The sequence below is a fragment of the Coenobita brevimanus genome, chromosome 18, assembly GCF_032717465.1.
Source record: "Coenobita brevimanus isolate Jiangsu-jjx chromosome 18, ASM3271746v2, whole genome shotgun sequence".
Taxonomy (NCBI): domain Eukaryota; kingdom Metazoa; phylum Arthropoda; class Malacostraca; order Decapoda; family Coenobitidae; genus Coenobita; species Coenobita brevimanus.
Window position 1 is genome coordinate 32,352,571 of NC_136971.1, and position 9,207 is coordinate 32,361,777.

Genomic DNA, 9,207 nt, shown 5'->3' on the forward strand with positions numbered 1-9,207 from the left:
TACTATGCAGATATTTGTGTAAGATAGTTGTACATTATATTGTGTTAAATAACACTTTGTTTCTTACAAGCAATCATGAGTATATAAAAAAAAGGTGGGATGGCATATGCATCACTCCCTCCCAAATCCTGCACTGTAACACCACAGTAGTAGGATTTCACTGAGAGGAAAAATGAGAGAGAGAGAGAGAGAGAGAGAGAGAGAGAGAGAGAGAGAGAGAGAGAGAGAGAGAGAGAGAGAATTGATAAGCAGATAGATAAACAGACACAGACAGACAGATAAATAAAGAAATGACAGGCAAATAAATAGATTGTTAGACTGGCAGATAGATAGATAAGGATACAGATATACTGGACAAAGAGATAGGTAGATAGGCAAAGAGATGGACAGAGAAAGACACACATAGACACATAACAGGAATATATGCAGAGAGAGACAGACAGACAGACAGAGAGGAGGTGGTAATGGATGTGAATGATGACTTTAGGGTACGAAGGAGGCATGAAAAAGACTGCAGGAGGTGCGATGAGAGAGGAATACTGATGTGGGTTCCACATTACCCTTTCATCCATATCCTTTTGATGACTGTTCTTTAGACAATTAACCTAAGCGCGCGCGCTTGCGCATGTGTGTGTGTGTGTGTGTGTGTGTGTGTGTGTGTGAGTTGCTGGATTTATAATATTCTTAATGACTTTCTCAATCATGTACACATATCACCATGGAAATAAGCTTGTCGTACACCCTTAATTAATTGCTCTGAACCAGTAGCCTAATCAGGAATTTACATACTATGGAGAGGGTAAAGTGGCTGGCGGTTACCCCATATATATTATCATCACGCTAATGGATTTGGATGCTGTTCTCGTTAGCTAAGGAGATTTCGTAACATCTGTCTGTCAACAACTTGTTTTTCATGTTGCACAATAACCACTTCAACCCTAGGACATCCATTTTTATTTTATTCTCGCTCTCTTCACAAAAATCCTTTGGGGGAAAAATTTTCTCTACCTTAGCCTCTTAACCTCTCTCTCTCTCTCTCTCTCTCTCTCTCTCTTTCTTAAGAGGCCACCTCGTATTAGAAGCATTAAAATTTTTTGGAATGACTATTATTGATAAAGTTTGCATGTACAATATACAAGAGGCATCTAACCGTCTCGTAATCAAAACAAATGTGCTGCTCTATTCCAGTTAACGCCTGAGGATTTCATTCAGGTAAGAGTGGATTATAATAGTTTGAATGCGTAAAGGTGTTAAATGAACAAAAACAATCGTTCAGGAGCAGGTGATACGAGGTCTATTATGTCATCGAGAACATGGCTTTCACACATTTAATGTGTTATAGATTATTAAACGTGTGTTTGTCAGTCTGTCTGTCTGTTTTCCAATATAGAAATGAATTATATATAATTTAAACGTGTGTCTGTCTGTCTGTTTTCCACTATAGCAATTGAGGGAACAATTAAGAGGACTCAAAAACGGTCTAACAGAAAGGAAGTTAATGGTGTGGCTACGAGAGAGGGTGAAGCCCTCACGAGTTTCTCGACAAGTGGTGGCATTTTCTTACATATGAGCAGCTCGACCCGTCCCAGCCCAACCCGGCCCGGCCCGACCCTGCAACAACCATAACGTTTTTGAGAGCCTTATATCTCAGCAACCACAGGGCCGATCACTGCTTAGTTTGCACCATATGATAGCCCAATTCTTTACGATTTGTTTTTGAAAGGTTTCATCACACCCAGGTGGTGCACGTGGCACGTGACACGCGCCAAGTGCAGCATGTCGAAAATCTTCAAAAGAGGGCCCGAGGTCAGACGGATTGTCATAAAGGTATGAAACTTGGTAGGTATATAGCTATCAGTATACTCTAGGCATCCTCGGGGTGTAAGGCAACATTTCAATGCTTTCCGATTTAAATGGCCTTACTCATACCTCACCGACAAAGGCGTTTCACTGGTTTAACCCACCCCATCCTGGCAGATGTTTCACCAGTGATCTCCCCAGTCCCGGCAGATTTTCGAATTTTTTGGGTGGGCTAAAACCTCCACTTTTTATGAGAAACATTGAAAATTCATACAGAAATTGCTCACCTGAGCTTAAAAATGCTGGTACAGGTGACCATACCCTCACCTGGCACCGTTTTCTATGGGACCCGGCTCCAGAGAAGGCGTTTTCTATGGAAGGGGTAACTATTCCAAACCACTCAGAATATCTATCTATCTATATACCTAGGCTGCTTCCCCCAAGGAAAGGGAGGTAGCCGAGACAGGACGACATACTCCCCATTTACTCATTCATTCAAACACATTCACTCGCATCTTAGCCCCAAAGGGGAGAACGGACATATCCTCACCGCACCACACCGCACAAGAGTCAACTGCGAAATGCAATCAGTGACATTCACATTAGGGCCCGACAGCAGAGCTGGTTTACCCCTGCCACATCATAACAGACTCATCCCCTTACCCGCTCATGACCTGAATAGTTGATCAGACCAAATGCGAGAGAATATCCCCTCAGGGCTGCATCATCACTTATTCATTCACAATTTCTCTCCATTTATTTCTGTCACGCACAGCCACTCTTCCTTGCTCAACAGACATCCCTCAACAGACACTCAGAATAGGTAGATATTTATTTTTTTGGTAAGAATTTATATGTAGTACAAGAGTATATTGGTTATCACACAGTAATATAGGTGATATAAGCATTGTTTCACTCACCAAACCCATCAACATACCCAACCTTTTATGGTGACATTACCTGCTCATCATTTCTCATCGTTTGTTCTTCTAACTCCAAATAAACTCTGTCCTCCACATTGTCATCGATTGGGGAAACACTCTTGCCTTGAATTTAGTACTGTGGCGCAACATGTCTTTACTGGCCAGGTCACTGGTAACAGGTGAGTTGCCGAGACAATAGAGTGCGGGGGGGGGGGGAGGTCATGCTGGGTAAGGCATTGTCCCTGCCTGGCCTTGGGTAGAGGAAGGTGTCCTGCGTATACGTACCAAAAATCAAGTGCAAAATTTGAAAAATGTGCAAATGATGGACCTTGCATTTGCAGCGCATTTATAGGTACCAATGGGAATCACAGTGACGAAACGTTTGGGTGCATATGTACGTCAACAGGATGCGGCGGGTTAAAGCACAGTAGCTAAAGTGGTGCTCCAGATGACCAGATTAGATCTATTTAAGCTAATATCATCACAGAACATATTGACACGATTCTACTACAATTAGAGAACACTAGAGATTGTTTCAGGGCACTTATGCAAGGAATTTCGAATGCTGGTGATGGCAAGATCACAATTGACTTACTCCCAGTTCATGAGCTACGTCAGATAGTTAGTCAAGGCATACATAAACATAAATTGAAGCCGTTGTTCCGCAGTAGGGAATTTATGCAATACTACCCGTATTTAGAAGCAACACTAACACCAACATCAGTGGTAGTTCATGTACCATTCATCACTGAAGACCTGTTCACAGTATACCAAATACACCCCTTCCCCTATAAAAATAACAACACTTTGGTCATCATCAACATCAACATAGACACCGAACTCATCATGGTCTCCAAGAGACGGGACACTGTCACTTTCGCAAGTGAATCAACGATTGAACGAAAGTGCCGCACATCCTTACATGCTGTTCATCTTTGTCCTGTGTACATTTTCACGTTTCAGCCTACTGATACAGTCCCTTGTGAAATGGCTATCATCAGAAATGACAATATTCATCATCATTGCAACTTCACTTTTGCTCCAGATAAACTTGTACACCATCAACGCATTGGACACTCACAGTTTTTTTATTTCCCTCATAACACATCAGTTTACATCGTCTGTCCAGATATACCACCATCTCATACATCAGCATCAGGATTATACATAGCACCAGACTACTGTGCGGTATTTACACGAGCATATCTACTTTATCCACCATCAATCACTACGCCATTCTCAATCATACACACAAATATTTCCACCCACTGCCTGATATGACCTTAAACATGAGCACAAGTATTAAGCTGACTTCACCTAAGTTTGAAACTATGCAGCTGATCAATGAAACAATGAAGCCCTGGGAAGATTTGAGTTTGAGTATGTTCAACCCATATTATGTGTATAGCCCAGCACCTACTGTCTTTATAATCGTCTGCATTGTAGTTGCAGTACTGCTGTTCGCAATGCACAGAATGCATGCAAGAATTGCTAATTTGGAGTCATTTTTTTGTGGGGGGAGAGTTATCATCACAGTTAACCACCCTGAATGAAGTGTATATATTTTGTATATAGTATTAATTATATATATAAAAAAAAAATACAGAGAAGAATGACCCATATATGGCAGACCAGTACCATTATCTTTAAATGAAATATTAATAACTCTTACCATAATCTTAATTTTAAAATATTTTTTTTAAATTCTTGCATGTATGCATTTCACTATAATAATCCAAGTACATACTGTATTATAGTTAAATAATTTACTTTAATGCATTTATTCAAATATGTATACAACTTGTTTAAAATGTAATATTACTAAATAATCACTATTTACCATGAATATTATATGTATAGCCAACGGCCATACCACGTTGAGTACACCGCTTCCCGTCCGATCAGCGAAGTTAAGCAACGTTGGGTCTGGTTAGTACTTGGATGGGTGACCGCCTGGGAACACCAGATGCTGTTGGCATCCCTACGTGTCAAGTGGGGTTGGTGGAGGATTAGTGCCCCTCCCTGTAAAAATAATTAACTCTAAGCCCTTGGCCACCCCGTCTGGGATACATGGCGTCTGGCAATGATGATGATGATGATTATATGTATACAATGTTCATACAATTATGTTACTTTTACAATATTATGTATTTCACTTAATTAGCTTATAAGTTCATTATAATGTGTATATAATATGTATTAATATGTTAGGACTATTAACTGTCGATGGTACGCCATTTTCGCGTGACCGAGCAATGTATTATAATTACAAATCATAATAGATAGATAGATAAATAGATAGATAGACAGCCCTATGCGAGCCTGGGAAAAGGAAATGAGCTTGCAAGTTACACTGAGGAAAAGCTGACGACAGATTACGAAGTAGCCAGTAAGGAGATGATGCAGTTAGTTGTCAGCAGTCCAACCGTGAACAAAGACCTAGTGACCATACACACACATACACACATACTCACACACAGGCTGCTAGAACTTTCCACTCACAAGGAACACACGTGACACAGCCCTGCTACACCAGAATTTAGGAAAGAGAGCTCAGAAGGAGACAAGCCTTAGAACAGGTAGGTCAGAAAAAGAAAGGGCTTAGCAACTTGATAGAGAGAGAGACAGAGAGAGCGAGACAGAGAGATAGCTAGCGGGACTGGACTCTATACTCCGCTCTGTGTGAGAGACTTGTTAATATTTCCAAGACAAATAAAAATAGTCCCATACTATTCTTTACCTCTCCAAGATATAAAAACCGCTCGTCCACAAGTCTAATATATATATAACTCAACCACAAAGGAACCACAAAGTCTTTTATGACATTTAGTCATTTTATGACATATGGTAAAGCTTCGTGGCCACTTGGTATATTAATTGTAATCTTGCTTTGTCTGAATGCCAGTGCTGGCCTATTTCCAAAACAACGTTCAGCGATGGGGAAAGGGGAAGGGCAATATATTCATTACCAGTAAACAGTAAGAATGCAGTGAACACTTGCTTGGTAACCTATTCTTTCGAACCTGTCCCCAGAAATGGCTCCTGTCCTCTGGTCTCCATCTTGAATACTGAGCTATAACTAAAAATATATCAATCTACTGCCAGACACCCTAGCCCCTTAATGGGTGGCCACAAACAAATCACCTCCATGTCGCCCTGTCCCACACCATTCCACTGCCCTCACAGTAGCTCACGCGCCTCTCTCTCATATACCTCTCCACTCCATCCCTTCATCCCACACTTGGCCTCCTCCTCCAGCTGCCCTCCTCCACCTAACTCACATGCATTCTCCTCACTTTTTTATCACATCCACATCCACACCACAACGCTCTTTCATTTTTCCATTTGTTAGTCTGTCTCTCCATGTAACTCCACATGCTCCTCTCAGTTAACTCATTTCCACTGTTCACATTCTTAACTTGTGTCCATTCAACAAGGTCCAAGCTTCACTGTCGTACGTTTAAGTTGGTATCACAGTACTATCACTCAGAGGATTTTTTACTTCCATGCTCACTTCCATATTTATATCACTGCTTTCAAAGAACCAGCAACCTTTCTTCCTTGATGTACACTTTCAAGTATTTCATCCTCCATATTTCGGTACTTACTCATCACACTACCCAAGTACATAAATGTACTCATATTTTCGATTTCGTCATCATCCAGTGACTTCATTTCTTTCAAAGACCATAACTTTATTCTTGCCTACATTCACCTTTAGATACCGTTTCTTACAAACTGTCCCACACTCATTCACCAAGCCTTGCAGTTCCCCTTCACCTTCACTTAACAACACAGTATCATCTGCTAAAAACAGTACAGGAAATTTCCAAATGCTGCCCTCTTTCATTAGGGCCACTCCAACGTCCATTGCCCTATCTTTTATCTCTTTTATATCCCCATCTATGTACCGACTGAACAACCATGGAGACATGACACATCTTTTTTTTCGATCCAATATTCAGACAGAAAAATTCACTCAGTCTACTATCCACATGCACTGTAGCCTTAGCACCCTCATACATCTCTTCACGGCATTCAACAACTTCCAATTTACTCCATACGTTCTTAATATTTTCCACATTCCTTGTCTCTCCACTCTGTCATGTACTTTCTCTAAATCCATGAAGGCCACATATAATTACTTTCCCTTCTCTAGAAACTTTTCCACAATAGACATAAGGATGAATATCTGATCTACACAACTTCTTCCTTTCCTAAAACCTGCCTTTTCTTCAACTAATTCCTCTGTTATCCCCAACTCTGTCAGTAAGAAACCTACCATATACTTTTCCTACTACACTCAGAAGACAAATGCCCCTATGATTATCACACATTTCTTTTTCCCCTTTTCAATTGTACAGGGGAAAAGTTATACCTGACTTTCGATCCTCAGGGACTGTCCTCCTCCCAAGCTAACCTTCACATCTTCCATATCCATTCTGCTATTATCTCCCCCATGCTCCATCATTTCACCACACACTTCCTCAATTACTGGGGCTTTCTCCATTTTGATTTTCTTCTTAGCTTCTATTACTTCCATCCTACTGATTTCTTCCTCCTTTCTCACCTCCCACTTTTTCCTTGCAATTCTCTAGCCACTTATACTCTCATTATTTTCAATCTCTATCTCTAATAGTTCCTCAAAGTGTCCTCTCCATCTGGTCACTTTTTCTCCTCCTTCTCCACTAGCAATATACCATTTTTGTCTTTTACTCCCCTACTAAATTTATCACCCTGTATAACTGTCTTTACTTCTTTCCAGATAATTTTGTTGCATTCCCTCCACTTTACGGTCATATTCCTTCCAAATTCCTCAACCACTCTCTTATTGCTCTCTCTAACTAATCTTTTCACTTCTCTCTCCCGTCTCTCAGCTTCCTCCATGCCTCCGCTTCCCATCTACTCAGTAAATGCTCTCTTCTTGTGTGCAACAGCTTGTCTCACCTCTTCATTTCACCATGCTGTTCCTTGCTCCTCCGTTCTCCTTTCCTTCACCTCACACACCACCTCATATGCTGCACATAATTCTTCTGCAAATATCTTGCACACACCTTCCACCTCCCCTATCTGCTTCAAATCATATTTACCCAATCGCTCCTTCACTTCTTTCTTAAATTCGGCTCTTTTTTTTTTTTCCCCCATCCTCTTGTACCCTTTCTACCCTTCATGTATGAACTACTTCTTTCCTGTCCTTCCTTCCTTCTATTCCTCCATTGCACTTGAACCTTGACTTTCACCACCAGGAAGTGGTGGTACACTATCCCAACCTCTGCATGCTCTTGCATATATTTCATACCTTCACATTCTCTCATTCACACACACGTAATCCATCATTGCCTTCCGTTCATGCAGTTCACCACTCACCCTTTATATCACTCGCAATGTATACCTGTGGATCATATTGTGCCTAAAGAGAGTACTAGCTATCACCAACCCCCTCCTTGCACAAATTCCCACTAGAGCACTGCAATTCTCATCCACTTTTGGAGGCACACCCCACTCACCAATTACTTCATCCATCTTCACGTTCCCTACTTTTCCATTCATACCTCCAATTAAAACACTCTCATTCCTTTCCAACTTTTCCATGCATGCTTCCAAATTTGCCCAGAACTATTCTTTGACTCTGCTTGCACGATCATGAGCGCACGCACGCACGCACGCACGCACGCACGCACGCACGCACGCACGCACGCACACACACACACACACACACACACACACACACACACACACACACACACACACACGATCGCCCTCGTTTGTAATCCTGCTTGTAATCTTACCCAGACTATCTCTGAACCAACTGCACCATACTCTCTTATATTCCTCTTCCATCTCTTGCACACAATGCATACACCCACTTTTGCCCTCTCATTCTCACCTGCTCCCGCGCTTATACCCCATCCATACTCCCAGGCTCTCATACTCTCACCTCCCCATTTAATCTCAGTTAATCCACATACGTCCACTTTTGCATCCTCAAGCACCTGGGCAACCTCTCTCTCTCTGCTTCACCTCATCATTTGCACACCTTACATTCCATGTTGCAATCCGAACCATGTCCTTTATTACGTCCATGATCGTCGCCTGTTTGTCAGTCCTGGTCCGAGGCTTCTCGACTGTATTTTTAGTTAGTTTTTTTTTTTTTTTTTCCCCTGGTAGGGGCACTAACTCTCCGCCAACCCACTTGTTGACATGTAGGGAACACGTGTTGCTTGGTTATAAGGCTATTACCCACCATGTTTAATGATTTCCTGGTTCACAGGAAATCATTTAGCTTGCCACTCAATGTAGAGCTACCCTGAAATGGAGTACGACTCCACTATGTAAGTGGATGATGTTGGTCCCCACCGACCACCCCAAGAAATGATACTAGAATATGGTGCTAGTAACGAAAACAGTTATGGGCTGTATGAAGAACCGTAGTACAGTATCATATTCTGCCATTGAGCTACGGGAAAAAGCTGTAACATGACGG

General features: G+C 41.6%; 1 non-coding gene across 1 annotated transcript; it reads left to right on the plus strand.

Moving 5' to 3' along the window:
- Window positions 1-4,582: 4,582 nt before the first annotated feature.
- LOC145391552 (5S ribosomal RNA) lies at window positions 4,583-4,701 on the plus strand. The gene has a single exon (XR_013895870.1). It is a non-coding gene; the product is annotated as a 5S ribosomal RNA (ribosomal RNA).
- Window positions 4,702-9,207: the final 4,506 nt, after the last annotated feature.